This window comes from Miniopterus natalensis, chromosome 18 (assembly GCF_054644295.1).
Source record: "Miniopterus natalensis isolate mMinNat1 chromosome 18, mMinNat1.hap1, whole genome shotgun sequence".
Lineage (NCBI taxonomy): Eukaryota > Metazoa > Chordata > Mammalia > Chiroptera > Miniopteridae > Miniopterus > Miniopterus natalensis.
The window spans coordinates 25,996,913-26,012,258 of NC_142098.1; the positions used below are offsets into that span (position 1 = coordinate 25,996,913).

General features: G+C 40.8%; 1 long non-coding RNA gene across 6 annotated transcripts in view; it reads right to left on the reverse strand.

Annotated features, from left to right (window-relative positions):
* Positions 1 to 15,346, reverse strand: part of LOC107527918 (uncharacterized) — a 766,921-nt gene that overhangs the window by 397,394 nt on the left and 354,181 nt on the right. The window contains exon 3 of one of the 6 annotated variants that reach the window (XR_001602321.2): positions 1,858 to 2,013. The exons of the other annotated variants lie outside the window; for them this stretch is intronic. This is a non-coding gene — a long non-coding RNA (uncharacterized LOC107527918). The remainder of the gene's footprint in view (positions 1 to 1,857; positions 2,014 to 15,346) is intronic. 6 annotated transcript variants of the gene reach the window in all.

A 15,346-nucleotide genomic window follows, 5' to 3' on the forward strand; every position in this document is an offset into this window, starting at 1 on the left:
TTTTAGAATCTCTATTTAGAGGGGGAAAAATGGGCTGTTACAAGAGACATACTATACCGTTTCCGTTAAGTTGTATTTTTTGTTTAATGGGCTTCCAAAATTCTGGATCTTTTATTAATAAACTTATAATATGTTGTTAAATGTCAAGAAATGAAATCTAAATAACAAAATGACCCTACAGTGTCTTTTCTGTTCATGTACAACAGAAAGGGAAATACCATCATTAGCATCCTCTAAAGATTCAGTAACTGTAAATATTAAAGATCATTCTTGTTAGCCCCCCAAATTTCCACAATATGGGCAGTTTTATCTTTAAGACAATGAGGTTTTCCCCTCAACTTAAAACCCCAAATCCACAAGAGAACATAACATGTACATTTCACAGGACATGTGACACTATGGCAAACAAAGCTTAGTGAGTTTAACGCAAATCAACCCATTTAAAGTGATCCAAGAAGTATTTGCCAAATGTTTCATGCAGGTTGTTCCAAGACATAACAAATTAAACCTAGGGGCTCAAATTCAAGAGAGGTTATCTTGATGATATCGCATTTCTTTCTATTCAGAATATCAAAATAAGATCCAGTTACTTGAATACTGTAAGGTTCTATTTCACTGTTATACATAATGCCATGACTTCACACCATATGCCATGGGACAGGATGCTTTTAGGACACCTCCAGTTTTCTAAGTTCACTCAAAAGATCCCAGGGGAGCAGCCACATGGTCACACGGGTTGATTTCCTGGGGTCACTGATTTTGCAGCATGTCTGAGGTAAGGAGGAGTGAGGAGGGGATGCCCCAGGCACATTTTCTGATCTAACAAGTAAGGGAGCAGGCTAGGTGCCATGCAGATGCTTTGTTGGCTGTGGCAGAATTAGGCCTGTGTTCCCATTTCCCTCCCACTCTTCTGCAACTCACTCAGCATCTAACTAGCTGCCTCACTTAGACATGGAGCTAAGAGGGTGGGGAGGCAGAGAGAGATGGGCTAGGCACAGCACGGCGGCTCCCTGAGAAGGCCATATCAGGAGTTCTACGATATAAGTGAGATGGAATAAATAAAATTTCTGAGAGCTTCCTGGGGTTTTTAATTTTCTTAAGAAACCATGGAAAACATGACTATGAAGTTTCATTAGCAAAGCTTACCCAGCTCTGGAGACATTCAATATTTAAGAAGCATAAACAAGGTTTCTGTATCCACCCAATAGTCACAGGCTAGAACTGCAAACTCTCAGATCTATTTGCATCTTAGTATCCATGTGCAGGGTATGTGCACTAAGGTTTCAGTTATCACCAACAAAAACCATGTGGCCCTCTAGCAACCTGCTTGAAGCAGTTACATAAGCAGCATATTTCAAATCAATTCTGTGCCAGATATAATTTTGAGCTGCAAACCCCTCAAAAGATTTTTCAGGACTTGCTTCACACCTTGCAAACATGAACTTGCATCTTCCACACTTTGCCAAGGCTCAAAAAGATGACCGCAATGATTCCTCCCATCCCTTTCCAACACATGCCCCTTTTGCATGTGACTCTCAGCTCCCCTGTCAGGAAGTATAGGAAATACAGTCAACAATATTGTAATAACTATGTATGGTGCCAGGTGGGTACTTGAAATATCAGGGGGATCACTTTGTAACGTTTATGATTGTCTATGAAATATGCTATACACTTGAAACTAATACAAAATAATATCAAATGTAAACTGTAATTTAAAAATTCAAAAAGTTTTAAAAAGTGGTTTTTACTTCTCCACCCTTGACTCTGGGTTTGGCCACATGACTTTCTTAGCCAATGGGATATTTGCAAACTTGATGCAAGCACAGTCTTGAAAAGAACTTGTGCATTGGGACTTACCCTCTTTTGGCTGCCATGATGTGAATATGCCCCTGCTAGGTGCTGGTGATACGTGGTCCAGCTGACAGCTAGCCAGACGTGCAAGTAAGGCTATCAGAGACCCTCTGCTTCCACTCCAGTCATCACTGTCCAGCGGACCCCAGCCTAAATTGGTGACTGAAAGATGGGTAAACAAATTAAATGGTTGCTGTTTTAAACTTCTATGGTTTGGGATGGTTTATTAATCATAAAGGTATAACTGACACATAGGCCCATCTTTCTACCCATGTTAGACTAAACATTGTAAAAAGAAAAGCACCAAAGAAACTGTTGTCCATAAGCAATTAAAGGTTTCTCACTTGTTAGCCAACATAGGTTACATTTGGTCTTTTGGTTATCAAACACAAATTGGAGTGGGTTCTTGCTATTGCTATTGTTCTTGTTATATAGCTTAGGCAATCCAAACAAGTGCTCTCTAAAAGTGGTCCTAGTGGGATTACCTGCTATTTTCTAGGACTTAAGTCTAGAAAAATCTGCTACATCAGCAAACTTCAAGAAGCTCCATCATCTCATTCTCCAACTGAACTAAAAAGCCCAAAATGCAAATAAAAACCAAGTACTGTAGTACTTCTATCAAAATATTGCCTGAAGGGGCCCAAAGAGTTTAAATATGACTACCCATGAAAGAGTAATATTACTTTCAATCTTGAGGGTACAAAATTTAGGGCTATGGGCTTTTGAATGAGACAGATATGGAATTAAATGTTGGATCTACCGTTTAATAGAGACAAAGATTAAAAATAGTTATAATAATAGCTAACATTTATTGTTTATTGTACACCAAATATTACACCTAATAATATCATGCAATCCTTACAATAATTCTATGGGATGTTTCTATTATTTCCATTTTTACACGGAGGTTTAGAGAAATTGAGTGATTTCCCAAGAAAATATGTCTGGTGTGTGGCAAAGCCTGGACCTGAACGCAGGCACTATGATCCCAAAGAACATCTTCTTTACTATTTTGGCATGCCCTCTCTTAAGTTATGTACCCAAGTCACTCATTCTTCATAAATTTTTCATTTATTGAGTTACTGATTCATTGATTCAGTCATTCTAAAAATATTTAAAGAGCACCTCTTATATGCAAGGGAGGTGAAGTACTGGGGATCGATGGTGATGTAGTCCCAGCCTTAAGAGGGTTTCCAGTTTAATGGGTAAAGGAGATTATAACCAAATAACAGCTTCTCCTTGTATCAGCAAACTCTGGACCCAATTTTTAGGCCAACCTTTTTCTATTGATGATCCACATCACCCTTTTGCCTAAAATCCTCCAGGATTCTGGTAGTTTAAATATATATACACAAATTATTCAACATTTCTCCAACTTCAAGAAGTAGAACTTAATTCTCTTCTTTTGAGGGCGGCCTGGACCTACTGACTTGCTTCTAAAGAACAGAATGTGGTAAAAGTGACAGTGTGTAAGGAGCACAGGGGCAGGGCAGAGGAGGTGGGAACTCTTCACTGAAACTTAGAGTTCCATTTCTTAGGAGAGTTCTAGAGATCAGTATAATCTTCAAGTGGGAAGCTCTGGAGCAGACCCCATGGACCAGGCTGAGAGTTGAATTACCTTATTTTTATATGAATGAATCCAGCCACATGTACAGCCAGATCCCAACTTAACTTGGCTTCTATTTCATCTCTTAATTATGGCAATTCTAGGATGTGGAGAAGGGAAGGAACTAAAGAAAGATTTAAAGGAGGTAACTAGTTTTAAAGGGCCAGGAGATTTCAACACAGGAATGAAGGTCTCCTCTCTCTATATAAATATGGGTGGGACAACATGCAGCTTTATTTACTCTCTAAATCATTATAACAGAATCACAGATTGGCATGGGTAATGGCTGAGTCTATAAGCAAATTGGGAGGCACAGAAATGTCTCATCCGACCTCAGCATATTGTTAATTGGAAGAATTACTTTCCTGTGGGAAAAAAGTAATTACTACCATTCCTCAATTGAATTAGAGTGCCATATCTTTGCCCAGGTGCAAATACTTTGGGATCTATGTGTTAGAGTTCACGATGAAATGCTTTACCCATGTAATTTCAAGGGGGGAATGTGAATTAGACTAGGTATTTTTGTAGGTGAGAATTTCAATAAAAATATGCCATTTCATTTCCAGGGCATCAGCACTTAATTGTCTAATTATTCCTGGCATGAAAGAAATGAAGTTAACATATGATCAAAGCAGAAAGGCAAGCTGACTGAGCTCCAAATGAAAAAATGTTTTGAATTGTATAAATAGTTTTGAACTGGGCTGTTTTATTTTGGCTGGCAAACAATAAGATTCTTAACATGTGAAATTAGACCCATTGAAGAAACTAAAGAGGACTGCAGTTGAATGCCAAGTGTTCAGCAAGAAATCACAAAAAATCTGGCAAGGGCTACAATTCTCTTGAGGACTCCACAGGTCTCAGAAAGTAAAGTTCGCGGGAACTAGTCAGCAACCAGGAAACAGAAGAAGGCCTTCTACAAGGACAGAGACGCCTGGAGCCTATCAGCTTATAATAACCAGCATTTTGAAAGTAGCACTTTTCAGAGATAATATATAAATTTTTAAGTAGTGAAGCCATAGGTGTGGGCTTTTTTCCCCCACACCATGTCCAGAAAATCTGCACATACACATCAAATTCTGCATCTAGGGAATCTGTTTTATTGTGATGTTTGCATTTTTAAGTAATGTGCTTGACCTATTTGGGAGTTAATATAACTAAGCGGAGCCTATTTGGTGTTTATTATTTATAGAAGATTCACTTTGGATTAGGGCTTCTCAAGACTTCTGTGTTTGAGCTGCATCATGAAGTGTTCCTGGGTAGCTCCCAACATCACAGCAGGCAAGAAAAAGACAGGACAGAATAAAGACCAACCCACTCCCTCCCACCCACCCCCACCCCACATTATGAAGGGGAAGATGCAAGCTGGGGCGCTTCCCTCCTTACAAAGGCCACACTGGCCTCTGCCTAATAAACACAAACTCAGATTCTTACAGTCACATAAAAGAAAACTCTGCAAGTCAGTGCAAAATGTTCTTCTCTCAAGTGAGGATCCCAATTACAATACACAAAATAAAATGCTGGCTTTTCATTTATGAGATTTCCTTAAAATCTTTGGCCTGTTTTACAACTACTTAAGGAAGCAATCTATGAGTTGTATGTCTCATGACTGATTACAAAACACCTACAAATGGCTCCCAAGGTAAGAAGAGACAAAATTATAAATGAATCTGTGCCAAAGGGAGCTCTGTTATCAACCATGTCCATCTCACAGGCCAATTCTGGACAAGGTTATGGCTCCAATTCGGTGGATTCAAATAACAATAAATTTTTTTGTTAATACACATGTTTGCAGGTTCTTTTTGTTAAAGGGATAAATGCTGAGAGCAAGGATGGCCCCCCTGAGCAGCTTTCCAAGTCTTTGTGCTGGGAATATGAACTCCTCTCAATGGAAATTGACCCAGTCACCCACGGCATCTCTCCTTTTCTCCTTATGGTAATGAATGCTGGAAGCTTTCCAAAAGACAAAGCCAACTTGACAATGACAAATATGAAATGAAAGGCCATATGATGATTAAGTCATTTACTGACCAATAGAAAAAATACCCATGGTTGACACAGGAGCTGGAAAAGCTAAGAATTTCACTAAACTGAGGGAGTTCAGGTCTATGGTGTGGTCACTACAAAAGGCAAGGGCAACTTGCTCAGATACACAACTCTGCCTCATCACTGCAGAGCTTTTTACACAGTGATGATTAAAAAGCCATATATTTCAGAGTAAACTACGTTTCTATACCCAGCTTCATCCCCTCTCACCCATGGATTGGTCCCAGCTGTTAAATAGTTTTCAAGAACACTTTAGTCAAATATATCTACACTAATTTTTTCTTTGTCTCAAGATTATCTCAGTGCACCCAACTGGCTAAGACTAAATAAAAAGTTTTATGATGATAATCACCCCTTACTTGTCACTTCTCATTTGATAGATCAGAACAAGTCCAGAGAAAGCAGGCCACTTGCTGATGACCACACAACTGGTAAAGAGAATATCTTGGATTCCAACCCCAGTTTCCCGGTGTCGCTCAGTTGGCTGGGCGTCACCCAGAGCAGCGAAAGTTTGCCAGTTCGAATCCCGGTCAGGCCACATGCCGAGGTTGCAGGGTGGATCCCCAGGAGGGGCCCTGCAGGAGGAAGCTGATTGAGGCTTCTCTCTCTCTCCCTCTCCCTTCCTCTCTCTAAAAATCAATTTTTAAAAAAAGATTTAAAAATAAAGATAAACCTTAACAGATCTTTGCAAGACATTATGACCTTTCATATAACATGTACTTAGATAATTCCTCAAGTGTGTTTTCTTTACTCAATGAATGGTAATGATTTCTGCTACTGAAGAAAACATATTTAAAGAATTTGTAAGATACATGTTGTTTTTTTAATATACCTGAAGTCTATAATGTAAATGCGCAGCACATTTTTTGAAACACATATTATTTACCCAACAGATTAGGTGCTTAATGAAGAAGCTATTACAGACTATTGGACAAACAGATATTTGGACCATTTTCAATCAATTATTTAAAACACATGTCATTAAAAGTTTATTAGTGCAATTATTTTTAAAGAACCACCACCAAGATTATTAAAGCAATCAAGGTAATATGAAGACAGTTGAAATATAACAATAAGTGAACAATTTGAATTCTAATAAGTGCAAGTATCACCTCAAAGTGTAAGATGTCCTTTTTATTTTTTAACAACTCAGCTGTTAAATCCCTAGGAGCAAAACGCCAACTGCATTGGCCTTATGAGACAAACCTTCAGTCACAATCAGTTTTATAAAGTTGCTGACTTCACATTGAAAACTTGTGAAAGAACGTTTTAAGCAAAGAACTTCACTCGTTCATGTTTAAACTTGCCCTCACTGTTTTATTTTACAACAGAAAAGTGACTGACATTCTGCACCTCTCTTTTGGTTTGTGTACATCTATCCCATAGATCAGATTTCATACCTCACCCACAGGAGATGCAGAATTGTTGATAGAAAGGAAAATAATAAACAAATACCAGAGGCCCATCTTTGTGGACATAAACCTCCGTGATAAACAAACAAAGGAAAATCATCTATTATTCCAACGATTTTTAAAAATCATTATTACAGAGGCAGCATTTCTTTGATTTCAATGGCTTTTAAGCAAATTGCCAAATGTTTTAAAATGTATTTGTAAACATGAAAGAAACACAAACAAAAGATTTTAATTATATTTTTTAAGCCATCAAAAATGTTCTAGATATAAAACTCAAAATTTCTGTGCCATGTTTTATCCTAAAAGAAAAAAAAGATAGTTAAATTAGAAATCCTTGAAAAATAGGATTGATAATGGAAATACCCACAGAAGGCAGGCTGCAATTGTTCCGCCACTGTAATACAATCTCTTCCAGAATAATTTTTCTTTTTATTATTTCATTAAGTTGTATCTCACTAAAGTTCCTCTTAGGATCTCTCGGCAGCACCAAATTTTTCATTGAGAAAACGATAAATCACTGGCCTAAATTACAATTTAATTATAAACGCCTTTGCCTTCTAATGCTGCCTGGGACCTTTTACCCTGCTACATAATTCTAAAAAATGACCCCTGTCATAATTTCCTTCACTAGAATAATATGGGGAGATCTAATCCTGAATCCTGCTGTATTATAATTTAATATAAGAGGTAATTATTATTCAAAAGATAATGTTGCAAATATTGAAAATATTCTGAAGTTTGAGTCTTAAAAAAAAGGAAACCTTAGGTATGTGGGAGCTTTCTATCACTGCACCTATCATGAGAAGCAAGAGGAAAGAAGCAAAAAGGTTTTTAATGAAAAAAATATTAGCATCTATATACAGCTGGTGTTTTGCATTGTGCGAAACGCATTTATATCATCTTCAAACCGTAGTTAGAAATGAAATGCCTCATTTGCCAAGTCAAGGAAGCGGAGAGCGAAGGTTCCGGGAGCGACAATTTTTTTAAGTTCAGACCCTGCTTTTGTGCAGTGGGGGGCAATAAAAAACCACACCCTCTGTTCAAGGTTTCGATAGGATTTGGGTGGGGAAGGGCTGCAAAAACAAGGGAGGAGAATGAACCAAAGTACCAGGTATAAGAGTCCTGAGGTGCGATGTTAGGATGTAGCACAGAAAGGGCTTCTTGGGGACATTTTATTGGGAGCATCCCCAAAGCCTGAATGGGATATACACCAAAAACAACTTGGCTTTCCCAGAAACATTTCAAAACTGCTGAAGGGTGGGGTTTTCTCTCTCCTTCCAGAATTCACACAGAGATAAACCAACAGCAAAGACCAGGCGTAGGTTTGCTGAACCCTCCTCAATATCGACCTGCTCTTTAACTCCCAATAGCTGGAGCAGAAAGCTCACTCAGTTGTGCTCAAGAAATGACGACTGCCACACCTGTGCAGGTTCCAGCCCACCCCACAGTGTGCTTCAGGGGCACAAGTGAAAAGTCAATGTGTTGGTGGGAGAGTCCTGTTATTATGTGACCTGAAGATATGGGGCAGCACAGAATTCAAGGAGTGAATCCCGCAGATGAAATTAAGTGGCACTTTAGTGGAAAACTGAATCCAGTGCTCTACTACCTTTCCACAAAAAGGGGGAATGATAAAGGGTTTCGATTAAATTACAAATGTCCTTGAGACCAAGTATCTAAGAGCTTACAGTCTACTGAGCCTAACAGTCTGAAATCAAGAGGCCCCTCTTTCACCTTGTGTCCCCCCCCAAAACAAATTCAAATACCATGAAATGAACCATCATAACTATCTAAAGCCATAGGTATAATTATAGGAGGCCCATTTTGACTGCTCAGGGGAGGGAGAGGTGGAGATAGTGATAATGCAAAAGGAGAAAGAGCTAAGGGTAAACCAAATACAAAACAGTGATCTGAATGAAATGATAACTCTTGCTTACCAATCTTAGACTAGTCAGCAAGCCCCTATACAGCTCAATAAACATCAAACTAAACAGTAGGCACAGCTTTACTGCCCTTTTGTTTTGTTTTGTTTTTGCTTTGGGAGCAGTTCATTTAAGATGTAATAAATTGAAAAGCTACTCCCCCCACCACCACCCACAGTACCTTCATAAATCTCAAGACAGTGCAAATGAGTTATGCCTCATTATGGACAGAAAGAAAGGGCCTCCCCAGGCAGGGACATCCTTGGCTACCATTAAAGCAATCATTAAAAATAACAACCCACCTAAGGGAGACAAAAAGTCATTCTTTTAAAAGATATATATTAATTATCCAATAATATTAAAAATAGGTTCCATGGGTTCAAATAGAAATTGAAATCCAGAATGTAAGTGAAGGCAGAAAAGGGGGCATGGGGAAGAAAAGGGGAAGTTTATCAGAGAGAGGTCTGTAATTTCCAAGAGCAGTAGGAGAGAGAGCCATGAAATGGTACCCATAACGAACTAGTGATAAAGAAGCGTGCAGAGATTGGTAGACTGTGCCTACCTGAATCATGTCACTAATAACAAAGACTTAAGACTCCCGAGAGGTTCAGGGCAGACGTTGGAGTGGACATTCCAATAACTAAACAAAAGTACATTAAGGTGGACACACGAGTGGATGGGCAGGAAAGCACGGACAGGCAATCTTCAGGTTTAAGATGCACTAAAAGTGCTCTGCCTCGCTGCAGTAAGTTTCCAATGGGGCCCCAGCTGAAGCGAGGCGGAGTGAGTGAGCTACAAGCAGGAAAATAAGAAGCTAGATAAACTGAGCATTCGGCGGCCATACCAAGCACGCCGACTCTGTCTCCACAGGCTACTGCTCGTCACTCCCACCTGTATTTAAAAGTACACAGTGGAATTAAGATCTTCCTACGAAGTGGTAAATCTCTGTGAGATGTGAGCTGAGCATGTGCAAATCTGTCTCCTACTAGCAGTCACAAAGAAATGTAAATTATATAATTTCAGATTATACAATTCCAGACTGAAAAAGTGACAACCCTTTGCTCTTTGGTCACTTCAAAAACATTAATCCCAATATTTAAGTGGGGGAGGGGGGCACATGCAGTTAGTTATTAAGTGATTTTCTCCCAACAGTAATACAGGTCAGGGGATTGGAACTCATAGCTCCTGAAGACGGAACAATCATTGGTTCACCGTACTATTCTTCAAGGAATGAACAAGAAACTGCACTTACAGAGTGCCCCTTAGCACAGAGGAGAGGAGATGTAAGATTAAAACATAAAATGAGCCTGGCTGGGTGTGGCTCAGTGGTTGGGCATCGACCCAGGATCCAGGAGATTGTGGTTCGATTCCTGGTCAGGGCACATGCCTGAAGTAGTAAAGGTGAGAGGATATGAGCAGGCACCAACAGTCTGCAAGTCCACTGACTCAGAGACTGGCCTATTTCCTGTAAGGCCTTGAAATCTCTCTTTATGGCTTTCTGTGGTGGTGCTTCTTTTCACCTGGAGCAACTGAGCCTTTGCCAAACACTCCCCTCCTCGATGACTACTGTGTTCTAACCCCATATTCTTTACTGAGTTGTTCTGTTTTCTGCTTTAAAACTGAGTGTGTCCAAAACAAATCCATCCACTCTGCTCTGTCCATCCCACAAATGACTCCTCCTCCTGCCATCCTATTTTGTTAAGGAACTGCTCTTCTCCTAGTAAGCCTGCCCTGACCCTCAACTTTTCACTCTCTCTTGAACCCACATCCAATCAGCTGTCCTATTCAGTCAGCCCCCAAGAAGGTCTCTCTCAAATGCTTGCTACAATTCCTTTGACAGCATAATGGTCTAGGCCCGGGGGTATCTCACAGAGGCTCTGCCAAATGCGTTCTAAGTCTATCCACTGCTTCCAGCCTCCTGTGGTTCTAAGCCACCTAGAAGTCACTTATGGGGTAATCCTTCCTGCATACCTTCAAGAGCATCACAGTGGCTGCCAAGGAGAGACCTTAAACAAGCACTAAAGACTCTGTATGGTTTAGGCCAACCTCCCACTACAGCCCTATTCACGTATCCCTCTTCATACCCTGGAAGCTCTGGCAAACTAAACTGCTTGCTAGCCTCGTAATAATACCTAGAGTTTTTCCACCTCTGTTCCTTGGCGCAAGGTGTTTTCTTCATGAACAACATAGTTCTCGTTCCTTCACAAACTATCTCATATACCAGATTTTCAATGCACCACCTCCTGTTCCCCCAACACCAACCTAGGCTCTTTCCCTTTTCTAAAGATCAGAATGCTCTCTCATCCAACCTTTATGGTGCTTCTTCTGACTGGTGTTTTAGTTACTCGTCTTCTGCTATTCTTACATCACAATTTCTTCCTCCCCTAGGGCACCCAGCACTGTATAGGAGTTTAATAACATGTAGTACGAGTTTAATATTTGTTGAATTAATATGTCATGTCCATTTCAATCCAAATAAGTCTGGTCAGACTGGACTGGGGGTTAAAATTCTAATTCAGCAGCCAATATGTCTTATAATAAATCTCATGTGTATTGAATTAATCAAAGATTTAAAATTTTTTAATTCAACTTATTAGAAGTTGTCAAGCTGATTTTAAAACAAAACAAAACCCTTTCAGCCCAGTTTTCTCAGGATTTGCTTTTCCCTTAAGATTTAAGCTATAACCTTATTCCACCCGCGTGACCCCTTCGCTGGGAGCCAATCGAAACGTGTCTAACCCACACACTGCAGAGCATGATGGTGAATTCAGTTAGACAACAGCCTTTGGAATACTTTACAGTAGTTAAAGTCCTAAACATATCAACATGGAGCTATTTTAAAAATATAAGGAGGAGTGAAAAAAGCAAGTTACAGATTGGTGCATACAGTATGATAGCATTTATGTAAAATTTAAAAGCAAGCAAATCAAAACTATATGCCACTTACAGCAGCACACACGTGAGCATAAAAAACATTCAGGAGAGTGGTTAATTCTTGTGGGCAGGGAAGGGAGAAAGAAAGAGCAATGAGATTAGGGAGAGGCACACACAGAAATCTTCAAATGAGCACACGACATTTTATATGTTGAAAAACATAGCCTGAAAATAAATGTGGCAAATGTTCAGACCTGACAAAGCTGGGTGGGTGAAATAGATGTGAATCTCTGTACATTTTTCTGTACAGTTGGAATAATTCATAATTTGAAAAATGTATTTACTTGGATTGGAAGAGTTATCAAATGGTTTTACAGAGATTTGTAGCTTAACAAAGAACTCTTGCATGGCACAGGGAAAGACTTATGAAAAGTAGAGTGACTATACAAGTAGCTGAAGTCTCAGTTTTATCAATACTTATTTATTTTTTAATCTAACTAAATTGATTACAATCATCTAATTTTGATCAATTACTCAATTTTTGTTTTAACTGAATCCCTCACCTCTTAGTTAAAAATATGTAGCTGATGTAGAGCAACAAAAAACCTCCAATGAATTGGAAGGTTAACAACAAAAACCCTAAATGATGCTGGCATAACACAAGATCATTAAAGGAAATATATTATACCAGCAGCAACTAGTGGGGGTAAAAAAAAGATCTCTCACCAACTCTTCATCTAGAACATTGTCTTATTCCAAGAATATTCTAATTCATCTCTCCTAAGTAGTAATATATTATTCCCTCAGTAAAATAATAGTATCTTCCCCTATGGGTTGTTTTTAGGATTAAATGAGTTAATACTTTAAGCACTGAAATCAGAGCCCACAGTTCATACTGTTATTAACTATAATTAAAATGGTAATGACAATGTGCCCACTTTAAATGAGACTTATGCCCAAAGCCCACAGTAGCAGCTGACTTTTGTATCTTTTTAGATCTCTGGTCTCTCACCCTCATAACTCCAATAATTGCCAAAACCAAAGTCCAATCATCAGCTAGTGTCCAGCACAGAAGCAGAGGGAAGACTGCAAAGAAAACTGAGCCCTAGCAAGTGAGTTCCGGGCCCCTGGACCCATGAGAAATGTGAAAAGAGCCCCTGTGCCTGGCTTTCTATGCTGACAAAGGTTGTCTTTCCAGGGAGAGCCAGGCCAGGTCTGCCTCCAGTCTGTCCTCTGCCTGCCACAGGCCCCAGCCCGCTCAGTCCTGCTCAGTAACCGGGCATCAAACAAGAGTAATTGACAGCTTCTCTCCTCCAGCCTCCCCTCTTGGAGCAGGCAGTTTCCCCAGGAGCCGCCTTGTACAACCTCAAACACTTTATTACTGGTCAATTTGGGTTTCCTGCCCACTTTAAGTGGCAGTGCTGAGGGTCTGCAACTCTCTCTAGCCCTCATTGATCAATATTAACAGTCACTTTCACAGCATTTCCCTGCTACTCAGCAAGGCCGGGGACTGGCTGTAAATTACCACAGAGCCTGGTCATTACACCCAAAGAAATGCTGTAATTCAAAAGTTAGGGCTAATTGTGAAAATAATTTCCATCATGCTTTTCAGTACCTGAATCAAAGAAGGCGAGAGAAAGTGGGGCTTGTCCACTTTGGAATTGTTGGTTTAACTAAACTGCTTGCCTGTACTCACCCCTGAAGACGCATCCTCTATCTGATATTTATGGATAAGGGTCCAACTATTTCCAATACCACACAATCAGCTCTTTGGGGGGGGGGGGGAGGACCATCCTATAAAGTTTAAATTAGGGGTTTACAGTCAATGTATTATAGGTATAAAAAAAAAGAAATCAGGATTAAGCAATTATTGGCTGGGGCTCATATAGTAATATTTGTTTATGAGGCAAAATTTAACAAGAAACAAACAGCGAGTGTTGTTTATAAGCAAATGTGAGCTGTTTAAAGGCATAGAGAGGCTTTATAAATGCAAATCTCAGAACCTGGCAAATAACTAAATGGAAATTCCCTGCTGCTGGCAGCTGACTCAGGCATGTTGAAGGTGACAGAGCAAAAAGGCCACCAGGAATCAGCCTTCCAAAGTGAGGGTGCAGAGATACAATATTGAGGGGTATTAGGAGCACACCACTGAGCTGCAGAAAGACTAAGCCCAGAAACCACACACTGGGCTCTCAATATGGAAGCAAGACTAAAGTGTACGTACAGGAGACAGAGAGAGAGAAAGAAAAAGAGAGAGAGAGGGAGGGAGAGGACAATGGAAAGAAACCATTATTTTCAGACCCAAGAGGGCCCTTCTCCTCCAAAGATGGATTAGGTGTGTCACTTAGAACCACCTCAGCTGGGGTGTTTTTTCTTTGCCTTCCAAGTGCTGCCACAGAAGGCTCAGGAGAGAGCCCCTACTTTGGCTGGAAGGAAAAAATAACAAAGAGAGGCTCTTTGGCAGCTGCCATGTTCCAGGGACATCCCCTGTGGCCCTGTCAGTTGCCACACCCTCTGGGAAACCACGTGCTCAGTGTGGGAAGGGAGAGAAGGCAGGAACCTGCCAAGCACTTAAAATAGTCAAGTTGAAAAAACAATCATTCTTCCTCCTCTGTACACAAGGCTCCTGTGGAAGTTGAAGAGTGGTCAGGACTGGTCCTACAAGACCCATTGTTCAAACAGGGCCTCAAATCACATGAGCTTTGTTACCCCCAAGCTGGTGAGGTAGAGCTTAAGCTCAACTAACCAGTCACAGTTTTAAAACAAGAGGCCTGTGTTTGTGCAGAGGAACCATGGCTGCCCCTCAGCCACCATACCATGCCTTGTGGTAGGACGTCCAAGCTGCCTCACTACCTCTGGGGTTAAAGGTTCCCCTCCTTTTGGCCTTCTCTTTGGTGTGTCATCAGGAAGAGTCTCAATGCCAACCCAGCTCACTGAAATCTCCCTGCCCGGGTTGCCATCTGAAGTTATTATCTTTTGTGGGCTCAACCGACCTATCTGTGCAAGGCGCACAAGCCCTGTGTGACTCCTCACTATTGGGAACACCTTTACCTCCCACCAGCCTCTCAGTGCCCAACTGGCCAGTTCCAGCAGTTGGCCAGAGGGGCACAGCTGGGTGCTGGTGGACAACTAGCCTCTCAGAAGGACCGGCCCTCCCAAGCACATTCTCCTCATGGAACAGAAGGAAACCAGGTCAGGGCTGATAATCGGAGTCGGTGTTCTCCAAACTTGGCTTCACCTCCCACAGGCATTTTTCCCCCTTTATTTGCTCACCTGAAGAGAGGAGAAATAATCTTGGCTGCTCAAAAACACAATAAAGGACACCCCAATTCGCAGCCCAGCAATAAGCAATAACTTCCCTCCACAAGGAAGCAATTAGGGGCCACTGGTGCCAGATCTTGGGGCTTGTGCATGGCAGAGATGGGGGGTTGGATGGCTGTTTGGGGGGCTCCACAGTGGTTCAGAGCCCTGGACTTTGCACCTACAAAGGCACTGGCCACCAGCCTGGTGATCAGCCTGGCTGATCTCCCAGCTCCAGGGCCCGAAGGGGAATTAGACACCAGCCAACCCAGGCTCTCTATTGTTTAGAAAAAAGGAGAGAAAGAGAGAGAGTGAAAAATAAAATCCTCACTCGTTTA